General features: G+C 42.5%; 1 protein-coding gene across 2 annotated transcripts in view; it reads right to left on the reverse strand.

Annotated features, from left to right (window-relative positions):
* ATP2B1 (ATPase plasma membrane Ca2+ transporting 1) overlaps positions 1-24850 on the reverse strand; it is a 226354-nt gene that overhangs the window by 199976 nt on the left and 1528 nt on the right. The window lies entirely within an intron of this gene.

A 24850-nucleotide genomic window follows, 5' to 3' on the forward strand; every position in this document is an offset into this window, starting at 1 on the left:
CTACATGGAATGTTGCTATTCCACTAGCAACATTCCATGTAGAAGTCGGCCCTTGCAGATCAGCAATGTGGCCACGCAGGCTTCTGCTTCTGTGAGTCTGACGTCCTGCACGTACCAGTACACGTACGTGCAGGACGTCAGACTCACAGAAACAGAAGCCTGTGCAGCCTTCTACATGGAAATGTTGCTAGTGGAATAGCAACATTCCACGTAGAATCTCCAATAGTAGCAACATTCCACGTAGAATCTCCAATAGTATCTATTTTATTTTTGTTACATTTGTACCCTGCGCTTTCCCACTCATGGCAGGCTCAATGTGGCTTACATGGGGCAATGGAGGGTTAAGTGACTTGCCCAGAGTCACAAGGAGCTGCCTGTGCCTGAAGTGGGAATCGAACTCAGTTCCTCAGGACCAAAGTCCACCACTCTAACCACTAGGCCACTCCTCCACTCCCTTATGCTGTTTAACACTGACAACCTATACGGCCCTGAAGCAGGGATTACACCAAAACATGATGGGCACCTCTTATATGGTAATACAGACTGATAGTGGACAGTTGTCCTACTGTGTGGCAGTGATCTTGGACTCTTGTCAACTTAATGTGTTTTATGTATCATATGCTTTTTTAAACATTTTTATGATTTTTTTTTTTTATCTGGTAGTTGTGTTTATACTTTGGTTTATTTCCCACTTTTCATACCGATATGTTTGTGTATGCGATGCACACCCTTTCCCTTTGTTTGGCTTCCACAGAAGTATGAGACAGCTATGTCGTGCTGAATCCAAGACTGGGTGGTAGCCTGCAAATGGCTCAACTTCTTAAGATCATATGGAATTGCTGACCACAGACCAAATATGGATTGGAGCTGCCACTGCAAACTTTGAAGCTTCTATGATTTTTAAAGAGACTAAAACATGCCAGATTTAGGATCTGCTTCCTGCAAGTGGGACAGGAACCTCCCTCGACGTTCATTATACAAGCTTGAGATAAGATGTCCTCTTAAGGAGAAGATCTCCTAGTAGATGGAGGGGACCAAGGGATTCCTACAGAGAAATCTTTCCCTTCCTGGAGGAGCGTTTTGGAACCTAGTGCAGATGTCTAGTCTTCCAGATATAGAGGCAGATGCACTAAACGTTTTTCATCGTTAAATGAGCCCTCGGGGAAGAATTTCCGATCCTTTCCATGCACTAAAGCCTATTTTTCGACGGTAGTAGCAGCTAACGAAAACGGAATGGAGATGAGCAATTAGTGTGAAAACCCCATTGAAACGACATGCACTAACCTTTTCCGATTGCCTTTACGCAGGAAAAAGGCAGGAAAACTAACGAGAGGTCTGGACCTCTCGTTAGGACAGCTCCGTGGCAGGAAAAAGTGTTAAGTGAAAAAATAAACAAACTTTGAGCCAATCCCAGCGCATTAGCAGAGCTAAAAGCGCTGTGATTGGTCCAAAGGACCTCAGAAAACACATAAAAAAATAAAAATAAAAAAAGGATCGGGAGGGGGCAAGGGCGCTCATCAGGAGCGTCCTGTACGGACGGCCTTGCCCCCCCCCCCCCGCTGCTCCCCACTTTCCGCTGCTCCCCCCACCCCGAAAAAGCAAACTTGTAGAAGCCCCTGCCCCCCTCCCTTCCTCACTACTCTCAGCTCCGCCTCCCGACATCCTCCGTCTGTGCCCCGCCCCCTTTGGGGATCGTCGCCGCCATTCCCCTTCTCCATCGGGCCCCCCTCCCTCTTACCGGGCCCGTGCAGCGCCTCTGTCCAAAGGCGCTGCACGGGCAAGAAGAACGCAGAATCAGCTGATGCCTGCCTTCGCGATGGCATCGATAGAGCGTCTTTCTCCTCCTGGGCCCGCCCCTGTCTGACGTCAGTAACTGACGTCAGACAGGGGCGGGCCCAGGAGGAGAAAGACGCTCTATCGATGCCATCGCGAAGGCAGGCATCAGCTGATTCTGCGTTCTTCTTGCCCGTGCAGCGCTTTCGGACAGAGGCGCTGCACGGGCCCGGTAAGAGGGAGGGGGGCCCGATGGAGAAGGGGAATGGCGGCGACGATCCCCAAAGGGGGCGGGGCACAGACGGAGGATGTCGGGAGGCGGAGCTGAGAGTAGTGAGGAAGGGAGGGGGGCAGGGGCTTCTACAAGTTTGCTTTTTCGGGGTGGGGGGAGCAGCGGAAAGTGGGGAGCAGCGGGGGGGGGGGGGGGAAGGCCGTCCGTACAGGACGCTCCTGATGAGCGCCCTTGCCCCCTCCCGATCCTTTTTTTATTTTTATTTTTTTATGTGTTTTCTGAGGTCCTTTGGACCAATCACAGCGCTTTTAGCTCTGCTAATGCGCTGGGATTGGCTCAAAGTTTGTTTATTTTTTCACTTAACACTTTTTCCTGCCATGGAGCTGTCCTAACGAGAGGTCCAGACCGATGTGTATTGTGATTCTTTGATACATTGTACGTTTCACTACCGATCTCAGCATGTGTGACTTTTTTTTTTGGTGCATTTTTCGTTATTTTAAAATCGTTAGGGACTTTAACGATTTAGATTTTTTTACGTTTGGTTGCTGCATCTGCCTCATAGAGAGTGAAGGTGGTAAAGATTGGATCGCCTGCAAATCAGAATCTGAACCCTAAGACAACTATGGCTCTCTCTGCACAGCAGTCAACATAGTGGATCGAGAAGTTGCCATCTTTTGAACTGCTAATAGAGAATTCTGTTCTCCTGTACAGCGGAGGGGGGGGGGGGGGGGGGGGGGGGGGGGGGGGGGGGGGCGGGGCTCTGCACTAAAACTCTCTCTCTGCACAGAACTGTATGTGGAAAACTGGGTGTGTATCCCTAAGACTGACTGATGCTAGACTGGTAGGATGGAAAAATGGACCGAGAAGATTGCCGCACATGGTCAGAATTTGATTTATTTTGTTACATTTGTATCCCACATTTTCCCACCTATTTGCAGGCTCAATGTGGCTTACATAGTACCGGAGATGCGTTCACAGACTCCGGTGTGAGCAAATACAAAGTGACGTTGTGGCAAAATAAAGATCATGTGGAGCAGTCAGTGGAAGAGTTGTGTTGTGTCCGTTACGTACTTTAAGTTTTGCTGTGTTGCAGAGATCGGGCATTTAAGTTGGATCGGTTGGATATGCCTTTTTAAACAGGTTAGTTTTTAAGTGATTTCCAGAAGTTTAGGTAGTCATACGTTGTTTTCAAGGCTTTTGGTAATGCGTTCCACAGTTGTGTGCTTACGTAGGAAAAACTGGATGCGTAAGTTGATTTGTATTTGAGTCCTTTTCAGCTTGGGTAGTGCAGATTTAGATATGATCGTGTTGATTCGGATACGTTTCAGGTTGGTAGGTCTATGAGGTCTGTCATGTATCCTGGGGCTTCACCGTAGATAATTTTGTGAACCAGCGTACAGATTTTGAAGGCAAATATGTTCTTTGATTGGGAGCCAGTGTAGTTTTCCACGGAGGGGTTTTGCGCTTTCAAATCGCGTTTTTCCAAATATAAGCCTGGCTGCCGTGTTTTGAGCGGTCTGAAGTTTCTTTACCCTCATTCTGAGCTCTGGAAGAACTGGTCTATACCATTGTCACCCTACTTGTGTACCCGATTAAATCCTGTTTGTCACAGAAACAGCTTGGCCAAGGTCACAGTGCCAGAAACAAAAAGCAACAAACTTGGGTTTCAAAGCAATGGGTATTAAGGAATAATTCCAAATCCTAAGTTCCACATGTTACTCTAAACACCAACCTTAGGACGCATTCTTTTGCAGATGACACCAGGACCATAAAAACTGTCCCTTAAAATATTCAACATTTTCTTTGTCATTTTATCTTACTGTACAGCAACTGAGTGTATAAAAAAATAATTTTATCCAACTGACAATACAAATTGCAAGTCACTGGATAGCCAAAAATAATTTACACAAAAGACTAATATCTAGCAGTAAGTCAATGTAACTGTTGATTTAATATTTATACTATAGTTTAACAAAAGAAAGAATATGAGAACATACACAGGATGTCAATATCAATCTAAAAATATTTTCTACTCCATGCACCAAAAGCTGGATGCCTCAACTTCCTAACTACATAAGTTTTTGTGAAAAAAAAATATTTTGAGGAAAAGTCTCTCTAAGAAAGGCCACACACAAAAATGAGATGCTATGGAAATATTTATGTGTATTCTTTTCACAGAACATTCAATGCAAACCAACAGTCTCCACGCTGTAAGATATCAGACCCTCTATAGGAGCTGTAACGTACCAACAGACAACACACGAAATTCAAACTTCTCAGGTGTCAGAAGAGATGAGTGCTTCTGCTGTTATGCATTTTTTCATATCAGTTTCACTAAGGAGCCAAACGGCTGGGCCAAACACGGAGAACAATTTATTTCACAAAAGAAAAATGCATACAGTAATCTGCACCTGGTACACATCCTGACATCACTATCTTGCTGAAAATGTACTGTTACATTATCATTAGACCAAAAATGATTGCTTTCAAACTCATTAGAAAACTGTCACTGGTAAAGGAGCTTATACACATGAGCAATGTAACTTGGGAGAAAGGCAACAAAATGGCTACACATTTGCAGATCCTAACAGTAACATAGTAATGTACTAGATGACGGCAGAAAAAAGACCTGCACGATCCATCCAATCTGCCCAACAAGATAATCTCACAAGTGCTACTTTTTGTGTATACCTTTCCTTGATTTGTAGCTGCCATTTTCAGGGCACAGACCGTAGAACTCTGCCTAGCACTAGCCCCGCCTCCCAACCACCAGCCCCCTAATGTTTAAATACAAAACAGCATTTTCAATCCATCCATCCGTGGAAATGGAACAGGGCCACTAATTTAATTAAACTAAAGAGAATCCACATACAGTGGAGAACTCAATAGATCCCACGGGTAGTGAAAGGAAAAATAAAAAAGGTGGGAAAAAAAGGTCAGGCTATCCAAAGGATGGAACCAAATGTTTTTTATAAAAAAACAAAGTTTATTAATCCTTAAACGAATGAATGATATAATAATAGCACATTAAAATTGACTCGACACAAACGTTGTGTTTCGGCCAAAAGGCCTACATCAGGAGTCTATAAAACATAAACAAACGATAAATAAATGAGTAAATTGATAAATAAATTAAACATATAAGAATATTAAAATGAAAAATGTTAAAAATATTGAAATAAAAAATGTTAAAAGAATTAGACTGAAAGAGGAACGTATATAGATTGTCAAAAAATTATATATTATACAACACAGAATTATACTGAAAGGAGAACATATATAGATTATTAAAAACATATTATTGCCACAAATAAAATTATATAATCAATGCCACAAATAAAATAATAAATAAAATTATATAAATTTGAAGCTTATTAAAAACTATACATTTAAATGACCTTTATAAGGAAAAAACATATATATAAATATATATACATACATGGGAGTAAGAGGTAATATATTAAATGACTTTTGCAAAAAAACAAATATATGTATATACCTACATGGGAATAAGAAATTAAGTGAAAAAAACTGACCTTATTAGTCAAATTGAGATTAAGATTGTAAATTCAAAAGTAATCTCGTAACGCAGCTAAAAGATTCCAAAGATCTGTAAGTAAGATCTTAGCAATGGTCTGTAGAAAACAAAGAAAATTTCTACAGACCATTGCTAAGATCTTACTTACAGATCTTTGGAATCTTTTAGCTGCGTTACGAGATTACTTTTGAATTTACAATCTTAATCTCAATTTGACTAATAAGGTCAGTTTTTTTCACTTAATTTCTTATTCCCATGTAGGTATATACATATATTTGTTTTTTTGCAAAAGTCATTTAATATATTACCTCTTACTCCCATGTATGTATATATATTTATATATATGTTTTTTCCTTATAAAGGTCATTTAAATGTATAGTTTTTAATAAGCTTCAAATTTATATAATTTTATTTATTATTTTATTTGTGGCATTGATTATATAATTTTATTTGTGGCAATAATATGTTTTTAATAATCTATATATGTTCTCCTTTCAGTATAATTCTGTGTTGTATAATATATAATTTTTTGACAATCTATATACGTTCCTCTTTCAGTCTAATTCTTTTAACATTTTTTATTTCAATATTTTTAACATTTTTCATTTTAATATTCTTATATGTTTAATTTATTTATCAATTTACTCATTTATTTATCGTTTGTTTATGTTTTATAGACTCCTGATGTAGGCCTTTTGGCCGAAACACAACGTTTGTGTCGAGTCAATTTTAATGTGCTATTATTATATCATTCATTCGTTTAAGGATTAATAAACTTTGTTTTTTTATAAAAAACATTTGGTTCCATCCTTTGGATAGCCTGACCTTTTTTTCCCACCTTTTTTATTTTTCCTTCCACTAATTTAATTAACACAAGTAAAATCTGAGCAGATGTACTTTTCCTTTAAGTTAAAATGATATTTATTTTATTATTACATTTGTACCCCCGCGCTTTCCCACTTAAAGCAGGTTCAATGCGGCTTACACAGTAATAGGGATTACAAAGCATTGATAGAGAAAATATAAGTATGGCCGATACAAAAAGAAAAAGCAAAAATGTTTTTTAAAAGGAAACGTGGCAACGCAGGCAGCCATCACGCATTGGCTGTTCGGCTCTGCAGCCACTCCTCCTCTCACCTCTCATGTTGCTGCGCTCCTCCGGGGTTCTACTCCAGGGGCGATGTGAGAGGCGAGAGGAGGAGCGGCTGTGGAGCCGAACAGCCAATGCGTGATGGCTGCCTGCGGTGCCGCGCTTCCTTTTAAAAAATGTTTTTGCTTTTTCTTTTTGTAGCGGCCACTGCTCCGAGTGCTGCCTGCTGAAGAAGTTGGGCCCTCTCAGTTCAGTCCCAGGCCTCACCCCGACAAGGTAAGTCAAGAGATTTTAAAATTTGGACGGAGGGAGGGAGGGGTGCCAGGAACTCGAAGGAAGGGAGGGAGAGACGGCGACCCTGGAACTGGGAGGGAGGGGGGCGGGGAAATGGCACTTTGCGATAAATAATTAGATTTTGGGTTGCTGTTTGGGCACTCGGTCTCTGAAAGGTTCGCCATCACTGGCATAGCCCTTGAAACAATACGATTGACAAAAGAAATTTGTGACCTCCCAAGTAACAAGAGTTCAACCAACTTGTCTGATGCCAAGGAAGCAATCAGCCAAAAAAGGACAGATAAAAAGCTCTGCGAGAAAGAGCCTGAAATTTGGATACTCTTGTGGCCGAAAAAATGGCCACTTGCCAAATTTTTCAGCAACAAATGCTTCAAAACCTCAGTATAGTTTGGAAAGAGACTTTGGAACCAAAATTGAGGTCCCAAGGGGGCACTAAAGCTTGCAATAAGGGAACACACAAACAAACAAAAAAAAAAAAAAAAAAAAGAGTTGCCCACATCCAACTGCACAGGCAGAGAGTAACCACCAATCCTACCTAAAACAAGAAAAAAAAAAAGTTACCACCTGAAGCTTTAGAGAATTACAGGATAGGCCCTGGTCAAGACCTCATTGCAAAAAGGCCAGGATTCATGGCAAATCTGCACATTTCAGAAATCAGCTGTTCTGTACACAAAAGGATCACCAGACACAAACATACACCAGATATGTGGAAGACTGAAGAGCCCACAGCAAGGTCACTATAACTTGATTGATAGCCTCTGCGCTTCATAAGCCAGAAGAGATCCAGTTTCTCCATGAGTAGCAGCACTTATCACAGGAAACTAGGTTCCCTTGGATACCAGGCCAGGGACCCTGCCTAGTTGATGGCATGCCACGGCCAACTGGGCCAATCCAGTGCTACCATAAGTACATAAGTAATGCCATACTGGGAAAAGACCAAGGGTCCATCGAGCCCAGCATCTTGTCCACGACAGCAGCCAATCCAGGCCAAGGGCACCTGGCAAGCTTCCCAAACATTCTATACATGTTATTCCTGGAATTTTGGATTTTTCCCAAGTCCGTTTAGTAGCGGTTTATGGACTTGTCCTTTAGGAAACCGTCCAACCCCTTTTTAAACTCTGCTAAGCTAACCGTCTTCACCACATTTTCCGGCAATGAATTCCAGAGTTTAATTACACGTTGGGTAAAGAAACATTTTCTCCGATTTGTTTTAAATTTACTACACTGTAGTTTAATCGCATGCCCCCTAGTCTTAGTATTTTTGGAAAGCGTGAACAGACGCTTCACATCCACCTGTTCCACTCCACTCATTATTTTATATCTCTATCATGTCTCCCCTCAGCCGTCTCTTCTCCAAGCTGAAAAGCCTTAGCCTCCTTAGTCTTTCTTCATAGGGAAGTCGTCCCATCCCCGCTATCATTTTAGTCGCCCTTCGCTGCACCTTTTCCAATTCTACTATATCTTTCTTGAGATGCGGCGACCAGAATTGAACACAATACTCAAGGTGTGGTCGCACCATGGAGCGATACAAAGGCATTATAACATCCTCACACCTGTTTTCCATACCTTTCCTAATAATACCCAACATTCTATTCGCTTTCCTAGCCGCAGCAGCACACTGAGCAGAAGGTTTCATGGTTACCATGATCAGGACAGAGATGTTTCACCACTTTCATAGGTTCTCACCCTATTAGGAATCCAGAAGCTCCACATTCGGCTAAGGTTGGAAAATGGCATCCGTGTCCACAAAACCCTGCTCTTGCCTGTAGCTGAAGAAATGCAGACACTGCATTCTGGTGTTTACCATGACATCAAATTAAGGAATGCCCCAGCAACTTACCATGATATGAAACAAATCCAACCTATCTCCGGATGTACAGTTACACTCCCGGTCCCACCTTGCCGGTTGAGGTATGCCGCCGCCATCACCACCACTTGCATTGTTTTATAGCACTCTCATCGCCTTTCCTTGTAGGGGCAGCTGGAAATGCTAAAGAAAGTGAATGGTCCTAGTTCCCTGGCACATACTCCTGTATCATGTGACCCAGATGATAGCACTCCAGCTCACCATTCTTGCATCTGTGGCAAGCACCAACCAGTCCAGGGGAAGCCCTCTGAGATGTTCTGGGAACCAAACCTCATTGTTAGAACTTGGAAGACCCTTGTGGACTCTCGCCCAGAGCATTCTCTATTTCAGTAGATGGCACCCTCATCCTCCCTGTCTCATCTGCTCCCAACCTAGGAGTCATCTTTGATTCCTCCCTCTCCTTTTCCGCTAACATCCAGCAGACGGCCAAAACCCGTCGTTTGTCTACAACATTAACAAAATTCGCCCCTTCCTCTCTGAATACGCTACCAGAACCCTTATACAAACCCTTGTCACCTCGCGCTTGGATTATTGCAATTTGCTTCTCACTGGTCTTCCGCTCAGCCATATCTCTCCTCTCCAGTCTGTCCAAAATTCTGCGGCACGACTAATTTTCCGCCAAAATCGTTTTACCCACACTAGCCCACTCCTCAAGTCACTTCTCTGGCTCCCTGTCCATTTATGCGTACAGTTCAAACTTCTCTTACTGACCTTTAAATGCATCCATTCTGCAGCCCCCCATTACCTTGCCACTCTCATCTCTCCCTACATTCCTACCAGTAAACTCCGCTCGCTGGACAAATCTCTCTTGTCGTCCCCCTTCTCCTCCACTGCTAATTCCAGGCTTCCTTTTCCCTCGCGGCGCCTCATGCCTGGAATGGACTTCCTGAGCCTGTACGCCTAGCTCCATCTCTGCCTGTTTTCAAATCTATGCTGAAAACCCACCTTTTCACCACTGCTTTTGGCTCCTAACCACTACTCAATTCCCCTATCCTTGTTCCTTCTCACCCAGTACTTTCCTCACCCTCAATTGTCTTGTCTGTATTTTTAGATTGTAAGCTCTATCGAGAAGGGACTGTCTCTCTGTGTCAGGTGTTGAGCGCTGCGTGCATCTGGTAGCACTATACAAATGTTAATAATAATAATAATGAAGCCCAGGAGCTGCAACCAGCCCAAATCTGGAGGTGCCTGCTGCACATTGAACAACCTTTTGTGAACCCAAACTTGAGCATGTGCTCCTGGGTCAGAAACACCATACCATGCTTGGTAGTGAAAAGCACTAATTTCAGAGGGTACTAGCCAACTCTTGGCCTAGTTTGGTACCCAGCCCAGGTGCTCCAGTAGCTGGATCACCTGAGATGTTGCCACCATCAACTCCACCTCAGAAATCAGCTTGGATCAAGTTATCATCCATATACAGATAAACACGAACTCCAGTTTGCACAAGTGGGCCACCACAACTACCATGACCCTTGGAAATGGTTCTCAAAGCCAACATCAACCCAAATGGGAGTGCCCAAAATCAGAAATGCAGACCTAGGTCATAAAAGTGGAAGAACCAGTTCTGTTCAGCTTTGATGACAATGTGGAAGTAGACCTCAGAGGACCAGGTTTATTAGAAACTCCCTTGGTCAGACTGCTGCGAGCACTTTTTGCAAAGGTTTCCATGCAAAAAGTGGGAAACCTGAAGCAAGACACTGATGTCCTTCAGATTCAGAATAGGCTAGAACCTCCCTTCTTGGGCACCACAAAATAAATGAAACAACCCCTGCCTACATCTTGACTTGGAACAGGTTTAACTGCTCCTAACTGGAGCAAATCGCTCTAATGTGGATTTACCCACTCACACCTTGATGGGAGATCCACAAAAGGAAGCCATAAAGATATCAGAAACTGGATCTGCAAATCACATGCCACATTCCAGATGCACTACCTCCAAAACACATTCCTGGTTTGAGGTGATAAAGACCCTTTCCTGGGGGGAAATGAATGAGGCCAGCCCCTACCTGAACCTCCTTGAAGGAGGCCCACGAAACCTTGGAAGTGGAGAAGGATCCTTCCTTTGCCCTCTAGACCACTCAAAAGGACAATACCTTATGAGAATTTCCTATTCTGCCGATACCAAGCCTAATCCTTAGAATGGGTCCAAAAGGCCAGCTCCCGATAGCCAGACTTACTTCTGTCCTTGGGAATATGGTGCGAGAGAGCCTCATCCAGGTCCTTAATCTTTTCCAAACTCTTGCTCAAAAGGCCAACTTACTTGAGCAGGACTAGGAGGCTGCATCTGCTGACCAATTCCACAACCATCTACACACACTACCTCCGAGCATGAACAGTGCATGCAAATCTCTCTCAAGAATATTCATAGTGGATATACTGAAAACCCAACTGGTTGGAGGCACCATCTACACACACTACCATCGAGCATGAACAGTGCATGCAAATCTCTCAAGAATATTCATAGTGGATATACTGAAAACCCAACTGGTTGGGGGTGCCTCAAGGATCAGATTTGAGAACCACTGGATTAAGGTAAACAATAACCTCTGAATTCTATAAAGGGCACCAAAATGTAGGAATGATCCCGATAACGCACAGCTTAATTGGTTAATGAGCCAATAGCAACTAGGCATTAATTACTGATGTTAATTGGAACCAATTAGGATTTGCAGATGCAACTAGCTGTACATTATTCTATCACACTGGGTGCCTAAATCCCACTAGCGTGCAACCCAAAACGGGGTGTGGCCATGGGAGGAGCATGGCCAGGTCAGGGGCATTCCAAAAATGTGTGCACAGTGTTTTAGAATAGCAGGGACGCGCTCCCAAATTGGGCAACAGGAAAGCACACAGTGCCAACTCTATAAAGGGTGCTCAGCCTGAAATGATCTTTGCTCAGCCTGAAATGATCTTTACTGCATAGCACCGAGCGCAGATTTTTTCAGGTGCCAATTTTTGAGCACTATTTACTGAATGCATCCCTAACTGGGAAGGCATGAAAACTGATACCAAAAATCTACAGTAGCATCAACTAGTAATACGATTTATTTTGTGGAGCAATTACAAATAGTAACATAGTAGATGACGGCAGAAAAAGACCTGCACGGTCCATCCAGTCTGCCCAACAAGATAAACTCGTAAGTGCTACTTTTTTTGTATACCTGACCTTGATCTGTATCTGCCATTTTCAGGGCACAGACCGTAGAAGTCTGCCCAGCACTAGTCCCGCCTCCCACCACTGGATCTGCCGCCCACTCTCGGCTAAGCTTCTGAGGACCGTTCAGTGAATCCAGACTGCCCCAATTTGACTGCCCCTATCGGACCGACCGTTCACTTGTCTATTAGATTGTAAGCTCTTTGAGCAGGGACTGTCTCTCTTTGTTAAATTGTACAGCGCTGCGTAACCCTAGTAGCGCTCTAGAAATGTCAAGTAGTAGTAGTAGTATTACATATAGCAGTGATTTAACCAGAGCTGAGATTGTGATGTCATAATGCCTCATTCCACCAATGCCTAAGAGCCAACCTCATCAGTGATGTCACAATGGCTTGATTGTCCTATATTTGTCTCACTCTTATCTATTAGATTGTAAGCTCTTTGAGCAGGGACTGTCTCTCTTTGTTAAATTGTACAGCGCTGCGTAACCCTAGTAGCGCTCTAGAAATGTTAAGTAGTAGTAGTAGCAGGATCTATTCCTTATGAACAGGATTCCTTTATGTTTATCCCACGCATGTTTGAATTCCATTACTGTTTTCATCTCCACCAATAAATCAGTGAAGTCACTTTTGCATAAGGGATTTTGGATTTAGCCAATACACTTCTCACTTGTAAGGTCCTATTGTTGGTTTTTGTTTTGTCTTTGTTGTTTTTCTTACTGCTCCGATACGAATAATGAAGGGCGGTTGGAATAAATAAAGTAAAACATTTTAAAACACTTCTTATAAATATACACACAAGATTTATCATTTGGAAAAAAGACAAGGGTGTTCAAAACAGAGTAGATGAAGAAAGCAAGTTTTTTCCCCAGATTTTTTTAAGCGCTAATCGTTTATTCATTTACTATACCGTTTTCAATTGTATTCACAAAACAGAACGGTTTACATATCAATATAAAATCATAATAAAAGCACTCCATCAATATGATAGGATAGGAAAGCACAGCAAGCTAAAACAACCATTCTAAAAGATAACAGCAACAATACACACTGGACAACCATCCATAACAAGAACATAAACTGGTATATTATTTTACTCAAGCTTTTATTACTACCACCAAAAAGGAGGATATGGTATACAAAACTGTAAAATATCCTATAGTACAACAGGAAAAATCCAAAATTCCAGGAATAACATGTATAGAATGTTTGTACGTTTGGGAAGCTTGCCAGGTGCCCTTGGCCTGGATTGGCCGCTGTCGTGGACAGGATGCTGGGCTCGATGGACCCTTGGTCTTTTCCCAGTATGGCATTACTTATGTACTTATGTAATGTGAGCAAGTGCAAGGTGATGCATGTGGGAAAAAAGAACCCGAATTATAGCTACGTCATGCAAGGTTCCACGTTAGGAGTTACGGACCAAGAAAGGGATCTGGGTGTCGTCGTCGATAACACACTGAAACCTTCTGCTCAGTGTGCTGCTGCGGCTAAGAAAGCGAATAGAATGTTGGGTATTATTAGGAAAGGTATGGAAAACAGTTGTGAGGATGTTATAATGCCGTTGTATCGCTCCATGGTGCGATCGCACCTTGAGTATTGTGTTCAATTCTGGTCGCCGCATCTCAAGAAAGATATAGTAGAACTGGAAAAGGTGCAGCGAAGGGCGACTAAAATGATAGTGGGGATGGGACGACTTCCCTATGAAGAAAGACTAAGGAGGCTAGGGCTATTCAGCTTGGAGAAGAGACGGCTGAGGGAAGACATGATAGAGGTATATAAAATAATGAGTGGAGTGGAACAGGTGGATGTGAAGCGTCTGTTCACGCTTTCCAAAAATACTAGGACTAGGGGGCATGCGATGAAACTACAGTGTAGTAAATTTAAAACAAATCGGAGAAAATTTTTCTTCACCCAACGTGTAATTAAACTCTGGAATTCGTTGCCGGAGAAAGTGGTGAAGGCGGTTAGCTTAGCAGAGTTTAAAAAGGGGTTGGACGGATTCCTAAAGGACAAGTCCATAAACCGCTACTAAACGGACTTGGAAAAATCCAAATTTCCAGGAATAACATGTATAGAATGTTTGTACGTTTGGGAAGCTTGCCAGGTGCCCTTGGCCTGGATTGGCCGCTGTCGTGGACAGGATGCTGGGCTCGATGGACCCTTGGTCTTTTCCCAGTATGGCATTACTTATGTACTTAGGATTATCCAGTAAGACGTTCCACTCTGAACAACTCAGCATACTTTCCAAGATACACATCCAGGGGGCCCAAGCATATGCATGGATCTGAAAAACATATAACCCTATCAGAATCCTCCTAACTCTTCTGAAGTTGGTGTGGACAAATACAAAACATTTATAAAATAGGAATATATATAGCAATCATAAAAGTCACCTTGTCCTTCGGAAAGTAGGCTAATAAAGAGGAGTTATCAAGTCCATGCAAGTCCAAGTTCTGTCACAGAAGATGACCTGAGACTGTCTTGAAAGTTCATGTGCAGCCACATATTAAGAGTATCCTCATAGTAACAATAAGCAGAGAATCTAGTTTACTCCAGGAAAAATACAGACCACCTCAAGAGGAAAGAAATGAATTCTATAAGCTATTATTCAGCAAGCAATACAGTCCTAAGAGTTCAACGTTTCCAAGCTTACCAATAGTCCAGTGGCAAGCATCATTAGTATATTAATTATACAAAACGTTAAGTAATCACGAGTACAAAATGAAATGAGCATGAGAGTTACATTTGAGGACAAGTAAAACAGCCAAAGGAACTAAAAAAAATAAATAAAATCATAGTGAACCATCATGGCAAGTATTAAGCTGGGCACACAATGCAACCAAGCCCAGGCAAGGTCCATTACAAGGACAAATGTTTAATTGCATTGGTGCTTTGGCATCCGCAATAATTCATATCTGCCAAGCATTTCAGATGAGAAGTCCAACTCTCTCACTAGAAGTGGGATACCTGAAGCAGCTGACGACCCAACCTAGACGCTCAACTACTCTCGTCAGCCAATGGGGAGCACAGGCCACAGAAACTTGGAAAACTAGAAATGTCATGTGCCAGCACTCCCTTTTGCCTGTGTCTACCTATGCGTTTCAAAGCGGAAGCGGGCGGACAGAGAAGGAGGCTGCCACAACCAGAAGCACTGTGTGTGTTTTAAGACTCTGTGGCTTGTGCTAGTTATAAAAGAGTGCATGTGAAGGTGGGCAGTGGAGGAGTGGCCTAATGGTTAGGGTGGTGGACTTTGGTCCTGAGGAAATGAGTTCGATTCCCACTTCAGGCAGCTCCTTGTGACTCTGGGCAAGTCACTTAACTCTCCATTGGGAAAGCGCAGGGTACAAATGTAACAAAAATAAAATAGATACTATTGGAGATTCTACATGGAATGTTGCTACTATTGGAAATTCTACATGGAATGTTGCTATTCCACTAGCAACATTCCATGTAGAAGGCTGCGCAGGCTTCTGTTTCTGTGAGTCTGACGTCCTGCACGTGCAGGACGTCAGACTCACAGAAACAGAAGCCTGCGCAGCCACATTGGTGATCTGCAAGGGCCGAGTCTACATGGAATGTTGCTAGTGGAATAGCAACATTCCATGTAGAATCTCCAATGGTAGCAACAGTGGAGGAGTGGCCTAGCGGTTAGGGTGGTGGACTTTGGTCCTGAGGAACTGAGTTCGATTCCCGGCCCAGGCAGCTCCTTGTGACTTTGGGCAAGTCACTTAACCCTCCATTGCCTGCCATGAGTGGGGAAAAAGTGCAGGGTACAAAAAAAATATATATATATCTGGGGATAAGAACGAACAAGGAATAAAAATGGAAACCAAGAGGGAAGAAAAACAAAATGTATGGAAATGGTAGAAAAGAAAAGGGGGGGGGGAAGACGGTGGTAATGGAGGGAAGAGAGGAGCAATGGAAAAGTAAGGTGTATGGGACGCAGGGGAAGAGTAGCATGTCTAGATGTCTAGAAGAGCACAGCAAGGTGTATGTGTGAGAGCACAAAATTAATAAATTCCCGACGTCAGCTTGAAACTACTGGATACTGGAAAGGGGGAAGGGCACTAAGAAATGGTTAGAATTTTATAATTAAATACACAGGGATGAAGCACAAAACCCACCCTATCTCTTCACACTAATGAAAAAAAAAAAAACCTCAGCCCCAGCACTACTGTAAATGATTCAGCAAACAAACATCCATGACCAGTTAACTGCTTAGTGCACCAAAGTCTGAAGGTGTTAAGTCCTCCTCAGTTAAGGTATTTTAACGCCTACTTGTTTCAGAGCCATGCACTAGCAAACCCCCATGGTATTCTGCTCCACCGCATCCATACACACCATTTTCAGTTAAGACCTTGGGGTGTGGTATGCATTGGCCTACCACAGCTAGTGCATTCTCATTTCAAGGGATAGAAAAACGTAGGGAGTCCTTTTAAGGCGTGCTGAAAAATGGCTTGCGGCAGTGTAGGCTCGGGTTTTGTGCGCACGCAGAATCATTTTTCAGCACAGCTGTAAAAAAAAAGGCCTCTTTCTCCCCTCTCCCCCCCCCCCCCCCCGAAAATGGACGCGTGACAAAATCAAAATTGCCGTGCGTCCATTTTGGGTCTCAGACCTTACTACCTAGCGGTAAAGAATTTGGGCGATAATGACCTATGTGCATCAGATGCCACTTAGCACGCGTAGAATAAAAAATATTTTTCAGACGCGCGTAGCGGACGCGCACCAAAATTTTAAATTACTGCAAAGGCCATGCGGTAACTCCAATTTGGCACGCGTTGTGTGCACGTAGGTGCCTACATGGCTTAGTAAAAGGGGCCCTCAATAAACAAACAAAAAAAAAAAAAAAAAAACACCTTGTTAAAAGGAGAAACCAGAGAAAGTGTCAGCACGAAGGTTAACTATTCTGTATAACATATGGCGATCCTCAAATACCAAGAAACAAAGATGAAGAAAATGGCACAAAGAAAAGCAAACCTTGATATGTTGTCTGTACATATTAAACCCTATGAACCCAAAGAGGCAGCTTTCTTTGGCACAATATTTATTATTTAGATTTTGCTCACACCTTTTTCAGTAGTAGCTCAAGGTGAGTTACATTCAGGTACTCTGGATATTTCTCTGTCCCAGGAGGGCTCACGATCTAAGTTTTGTACCTGAGGCAATGGAGGGTTAAGTGACTTGCCCAAGATCACAAGGAGCAGCAGTGGGATTTGAACCAGCCACCTCTGGATTGCAAGACCGGTGCTCTAACCACTAGGCCACTCCTCCACTATAGCAACATTCCATGCAGAATCTCAAGTAGTAGCACATTCCATATAGAATCTCAGATAATATCAACATTCCATATAGAAATAGTAGCAACATTCCATGTAAAATCTCAGATAGTTGCTCAAATAATTTATTTGGATTTTGCTCACACCTTTTTCAGTAGTAGCTCAAGGTGAGTTACATTCAGGTACACTGGATATTTCTCTGTCCCAGGAGGGCTCACAATCTAAGTTTGTACCTGAAGCAATGGAGGGCTCACAATCTAAGTTTGTACCTGAAGCAATGGAGGGTTCACAATCTAAGTTTGTACCTGAAGCAATGGAGGGTTAAGTGACTTGCCCAAGATCACAAGGAGCAGCAGCGGGATTTGAACCGGCCACCTCTGGATTGCAAGACCGGTGCCCTAACCACTAGGCCACTCCTCCACTCCAAATAAGAAAAGAATTAGCAGAAAATGTGAGCCCAGTCTCTTTAACATACACTGGCTTATTTATCAGCGACGTGCATTCCTCATCTGTGTGGTGGTTTGCACCACACTAACACATCTGAAGACAGTATCCCAGTATCTCCCCACCCCCCCCCCCCCCTATTTTTCAGTCATTCCCATGTGTAAATGCCTGCTATACTCTAAACATCTGGTCATTTTACCCTCTACCACAAACTCTGAAATAAAAACCTTAACCAGCTAGAGACTTACAATGTGAATCTGGAAAATGATTTTGTCAGAAAAAGCCAAAACTATCCAATACAAATTTAAATCGAACCTCAATAACCATATAGCACACACCTGGGAATTTTAATACACATTGCTGCCATGGACAAAACTGCAGAGGTCATCTATACAATAAACAAAAAAAAAAATCTTGGTCAATTTCAAGCCTCCAGTAAAATTAGTAATAAAAAAAGATCAATAGATAATATAACCCCCTATAATCTTTGCCACTATGTATGGCTATGTTCCCATCAATAGTGAAATCCATCCACTGGTCACAGCCTCATATCAGATTCAGTTTAATTTTGGTTTGGCCCTGGAGTATTTAGTTTCTCGGATTGATATGCCTGCGTTCATACGTTTCTAAGTCAGCAGCTACAGGATTATTGATGACCCCTGGTATAACTGAGGCAAGACTAGGGATACTATCAAATGAGATCATTTCATATCATATAAAAACTCACTAATGAAATCTTTGCTCTTAAGCAGGCTTTCCCAGGTTAATTATAAAAATGATAGAATGTACTCGGAATAGGGGAGAGGGACTGTGTATTATTATGTTTTACTGTTTTTATTTCTTGTTGAATGTAAAAATCATTTAGAATATGATTAAATATGGTAAATACTGGAGTGACGTTTGGGGCTTATTAATCTTAAGCTATATAGATTGACATAGAACCCCAAAAGAATACCTGCGCCTTTAATTCTGTTACTTGATGTTCATGAAGTCCACACCCTCCTCCTCCCCGCCCCCCCCCCCAAAAAAAAACACCCCACAATGGATATGGAGCATAACTGCGTCCCTTCCCTTTACACCGTTCACCATTCAAAAAGAATAGCCAAATTCCAATGACACATTTGTAACATCAAGACAGACTGCTTCCATTAACTAGAACTTCTGAAGTAACAAAACCCCACATAGTACCTAGATAGCAGCCCTACTACCATAACTGACATCAAAGACAAAAACCAGCCCCACCCAAGAAAAAGTAACATATTTCTATAAACCTTGGAACTTCAGCATGCCTCTTACCAGAAGTGCCAGCTGGATGACAAACTGGACTGCTACAGATCCCAGCATGCTAAATTCAACTGTCACACATGCCCGACTCTTACCAAATACTGCAAAATAACCACAAATTGGGCAAATACATATGCAGACAAAAACTGAACTGGAAGCCTCCCAACAGGTCAAACACTACAGACAAATCATTTCCTCCTATACTGTGCAAAATAGAGACACGCACATAAGCATTGCATACTGGGACGGACCGAAGGTCCATCTAGCCCAGTATCCTGCTTCCAACAGTGGCCAATCCAGGTCACAATTACCTGGCAAGATCCCAAAACAGCAAAACAGATTTTATGCTGCTTATGCTAGAACATGCAGTGGATCTTCCCAAGCCCATCTTAATAACGGCTTATGGACTTGGGTCAGGAAATTATCCAAAACTTTTTCAAACCCTAACTGCTTTTACCACATTCTCTGGCAACAAATTCCAGAGTTTAATCACTCGTTGAGTGAAGAAACATTTTCTCAAATTGGTTTTAAATTTACTACTTAGTAGCTTCTTTGCATGCCCCCTAGTCCTAGTATTTTTGGAAAAAGAGTAAACAAGCAATTCACATCTACCTGCTCCACTCTACTACACTTCCCATAAAAGTAGCACTCTGCATAACACTAGGAGAAAAAGTAGTTATTGCAGCAAAATACATTGTATCCTACCACCAGGCTAGAAACGTAACATGACTAGAGTATAGTGAGCACCTCCAGAATCCTAACACCTTTGGTATTTTGCCGTCTGCAGTTTGTATACTGTTATATATTTAAACACTTTACATGTGTTATTGCAACACATAGAAATTGTCATGATAAAGTTTTCTTAATTTGAAATCAGGAGCAAAAAAAAAAAAAAGAGGGCCCATCAAATGAGATGAAGAGAATAGGGAAGAACACCAAAGAGGAATAAGAAATGTGCAATACAGAAAACCACAGGAAAAAAAAACGGCAGGAAAAACCGAACAGGAATCAAGAAATACAAAGGAAGATTATGACAATAAAAAGAAATATAGCGACTCCATGTCTCCCCTCGAAGGGCATTTCACATGGGGCTGTCTCCAGATGGGGCATGCCCCAAGTGCAAAGGAAGCGGAGCAACATTAGGACATATGTTGTGGAGCTGTCCGAAAGTCGCACAATTTTGGTTAAACTTGCTCAGTCAAATAGAGAGACTATGGAAGACAAAATGGAAATGCTCACCTTTATTGCTGTTCGGCAAACCTGAGACCTGTAGGCCAGGGCCGAAGGGGTACCAGGGCATTTGTGAAACGAGCCATAATGATGGCAAAGAAAACAATCTTAATTGACTGGCTTGACATAACAGGACCCTCGACCCAAAAATGGAGGAATCAGATGATAACTCTAATGAGGATGGAGAGACTACAAACTAGAGAGCAACCGCGTACAGAATTTGAACTATTTCTAGATAGATGGAGCCCGCTTTTGAACACAATGCCCTCTGAATCCAGAAGTTATATACCGTGTTTCCCCGAAAATAAGACACTCTTATATTAATTTTGCCCCCCAAAATGCGCTAGATCTTATTTTCAGGGGCTGTCTTATTTTTCGGGGAAACATCGGGGTTGGATCGGGGTTGGCCTGCCCGCCCTCCGTCGCTCCCGGAACTAACCTTTAACGCCTCCTTTCACCTTCGCAGCAAGCAGCAGCGGGGCAGGCCACTCCTTCCTTTCCGTGTCCCGCCCTCGCCTGACGTAACATCCTCGAGGGCGGGGCACGGAAAGGAAGGAGAGGTCTGCCCTGCTGCTGCTTGCTGCGAAGGTGAAAGGAGGCGTTTAAGGTTAGTTCCAGGAGCGACGGAGGGTGGGTGGAGGGGGGGGGGGGCGGCCTTGTCCGGCTCTCGGCAGCCCTGATTTCAAACAAAATTTGCTAGGTCTTACTTTCGGGGGAGGCCTTATATCTACCAATTCAGGAAAACCTCTACTAGGTCTTATTTTTCGGGGAAACATCGGGGTTGGATCGGGGTTGGCCTGCCCGCCCTCCGTCGCTCCCGGAACTAACCTTTAACGCCTCCTTTCACCTTCGCAGCAAGCAGCAGCGGGGCAGGCCACTCCTTCCTTTCCGTGTCCCGCCCTCGCCTGACGTAACATCCTCGAGGGCGGGGCACGGAAAGGAAGGAGAGGTCTGCCCTGCTGCTGCGAAGGTGAAAGGAGGCGTTTAAGGTTAGTTCCAGGAGCGACGGAGGGTGGGTGGAGGGGGGGCCCGGCGACCTTGGGGGGGGGGGGGGGTGGCCCGGGGGCGGCCTTGTCCGGCTCTCGGCAGCCCTGCTTTCAAACAAAAATTTGCTAGGTCTTACTTTCGGGGGAGGCCTTATATCTACCAATTCAGGAAAACCTCTACTAGGTCTTATTTTCGGGGGATGTCTTACTTTCGGGGAAACAGGGTACTAAATATGTAAATATAAACCCTTGATGTGGTTTGATACATTTGTTGTGGGGGGGGGGGGAAGGGAGGGATGGGGGGGGGAGTTTGGGGATTAGGAAGGGCTAGGCCGTTTAATGATGATAAATGTATTACTTGACTAGTTGCTATGTCCTGTGCTTGTTACCTCATTAATAAAAAAAGATTTAAACATTAAAAAAAAAAGACTTGAGATATAAAATACGTGACATAGCTTGCACATGAGGAGGTTATGATTTCAAGTAGCATAGTACGTTATTTGAATATTTTTTGTAGCTGAATTTGCCTATTGCCTATGATTTCTTCAAAAAGGCCGTAAATAAATCCTAATAAATAAACTTACCGTTATTCTGTTAAAAAAAAAATATATATATAGATGGCTTATATATTTTATTGACAAATTTTACATTACAAGATTAGAAAAGTAATTTGATTATGGGATATTTATTGGAAGCAAACAGGGGACAGACAGGGTAAAGAGTATTTTGTGCTATAGGGTCTATTAGCTCAGAATATTTGTTTCCAAAATTATATTTGTATTGTAACACCATAGAATATATGATCTGACTTCTTAATTAGGATAATGATATAGAGCTCAAGCAGATGTAAGGTATTTCACCACATGCAAGGACCATACAAGAGTCCTCTAAAAAGCTTCCCTAGAGAAACAGGATTTTTTTGTTTCTTTGAAATAAAATAAAGGCAATAAAAAGCATATATTATAGGATTTGTCAAGGTCCCTGATCCTTTGCCCCTCCCCCCCAAGCGAAAGAGGCTCCTCTTACACCATCCTCCTAGACTCTATTTACGGTTCCTTGAGGGCAGACGTAAACCCGTTACCCCCCCCGCCAGTGCAGCAATTGTAGATTGTGCCAGCAGACTGAGGCTGGCACCACTTAATTTCTGCTGTGCAAAATGGCAAAAATAAATTATACTACTGTAGCTGGCCCGAGACGCTGCTAGCCACATTTGCAACTGCTGTATCAGCAGAGAAGGAGCAACCAGGGGGATCACGCCTGCTCTATTTACAGCTTACATAAACAAGGCTTTGGGAGAGAGGAATGTAGAGAAGTGTGGTAGCCGTGTTAGTCCACTCTTAAGGTAATCAATAGAAATCAAACAAAATAAAACATGGAAAAGAAAATAAGACGATACCTTTTTTATTGGACATAACTTAATACATTTCTTGATTAGCTTTCGAAGGTTAAGATGGAGAGAGGAATGGAATTTGAAGGAAAGGTTGGTCTAATTTTTCAGAAAAAAAAACAATACACAAAATTTCCCTTTCATTTTAAAAGTGAATCGACACAAAAAGCACATTCCAAGGTATCACAGCCTAAAAGATGGTCAGACCATTAAGAACTCTGGATGTCTTAAAACTGATTGGGGGGGGGGGGGGCTTGAAGGAATTGCATATATTAAAATCGCATTTATTTTTGCAGAGATACTACTACACATAGTCTTAAGGTCATTTGCAAATATCCATCCTATGCATGGAAGTGTTACAAAATAAAACAGAAAAAAAGCTTAGCAAGGACAACAAAAGGAGTATGGAAAGCGAGTGGAGGAGAAAGACTCATTACGTCCTTAAGTAATGTAGGAAAAAGGAGGCGATAATGCCCCTGTATAAGACTCTGGTGAGACCTCGTTCAGAATATGTTGTACAATTCTGGAGACCACACACCTTCAAAAAGAAATAAACAGGAAACAGTCCAGAAGGGTGACTACTAAAATGTTCAGTGATCTTCGTCAAAAAGCATATTGGGACAGATGTAAAGAAGAAAGTGGGAGAGGAGGCGAGATAATTAAATATCTATGTGGATTAAGTGCACAGGAATGAAGGGGGCACAGGATGAAAGGGGATAGCCTCAGAAGTAATCCGAGGAAACACTTCTTCACAAAACAGGCGATGAATTCGTGGAACGGCCCCTTGGTGGAAGTGGTGGAGATGAAAACAGTATCCGAATTCAAGAGCGCTAGGATCTCTAAGGTAGTGATAGGGAGAGTAGATGGGCAAAATGGATAGAAAAATGTAGGCAAAGACCGTATGGCCTCTGTTGCTACTTTGGCAGCAAGGCTCTTTCTCCCCTCCCCCAATATGTACACGACACCTGCTCCTCTCTGGACAATAAGGCTGGCCAGCTGTTTTACTTCTCTCAGAGGGGAAGCTGCAATTCATTTTGGTATAGCCTTTAAATGAGACGAGAGTGAGCAGAGCTGTACTCTTCCATCTGAAAATCAATCCCCTTATTTAATATATCATTTGCACGTGTACTAGGGCAGAATATAATTTATCTCGGCTCTTAATACTGCTGCACAATATGGGACCAAATGTATAATTGTATTCATCATCCGTTGAAAGTTAAAAAAACATTATGCTACATTCTAAAATGAACTTGCATTGCAAACGCTCAAGTGTATTATAATGAACACCGACTGCTCATTATTGTATATACACACCTGTGCTCCAAATCTGAAAATCAACATGCAATTAAAGTGTAAATGTTAGTTGCAGTTAATCCCGTTCATTATAATGCCAGACTTTTGAACAGTAGGCCAGGCCCTCTCTTCAAGTTGTGACCTGTGTACAAAGTTGTGTAAATCATCTGAGCTACAATGGGCAAGAAATGACACCCTTTTTGCCCTGCACAAACTTCTGCACCACCATGAAAATGCGATTTGATGACTGAACATGGTAGAGTAATTAATTTAATTTACCCTGAAAAAAAAAATTATCTACCAATGTCTTGGAGGCCAACTGCTTCTTGAATTGCCATCAACCATCAGACCGGAAATTATCGTTCACGCGCAAAGGCCTTCACGGACTGGCATAGTTGACATCCAAAGATGATTAATTTTGACCGACATAGTTCTCATGTCTCAGAGTCGGAAATGTTAAAATGCAAAAAGCATTACAAAAAAAAAAAAAAAAAAAAAAAATCAATCCTGCTTAAAAGTATGAGTTAATCACCCTTCCGAATGCAAGTACGGCGCAAAGGATTAGCACATATCTGCGTAAACGACTAAAGCCGGCAGCGTGTATATGAATACGTGTAAGTCTTCGTGTCCCTCGCAAGCAAGAGAGACTGCGGCGTCAAATCGATGGAATTGCTCTGCGGGAAATCAGCGCCGCATTAAAAAAAAGAAAAAAAAAGAAAAAAAGAGGAAACACAGCACACCACCCCCCACCGAGGTTTAATTTACTGAGAAGTGAGAGAATCCCCTGCCTGTCACGGACTTAAATTACAGCAAAAACCACGAGATTCGTATTGCAGAAGCAGCAGCAGCCAAGAGATAGACTCCCGTGGACTGATTTCCTAAGCCAAAACTCCTTAATCCAACATAAAATAAAACCAAATAACTAGCTCTAAGGGTTGGGGTAACACTAGCAGCCATGTGCATGGATTTCACGTTTTTTTTTTTTTAATTTGACCATCGTATC

This window comes from Microcaecilia unicolor, chromosome 9 (genome assembly GCF_901765095.1).
Source record: "Microcaecilia unicolor chromosome 9, aMicUni1.1, whole genome shotgun sequence".
In the NCBI taxonomy this organism is placed as follows: Eukaryota; Metazoa; Chordata; class Amphibia; order Gymnophiona; family Siphonopidae; genus Microcaecilia; species Microcaecilia unicolor.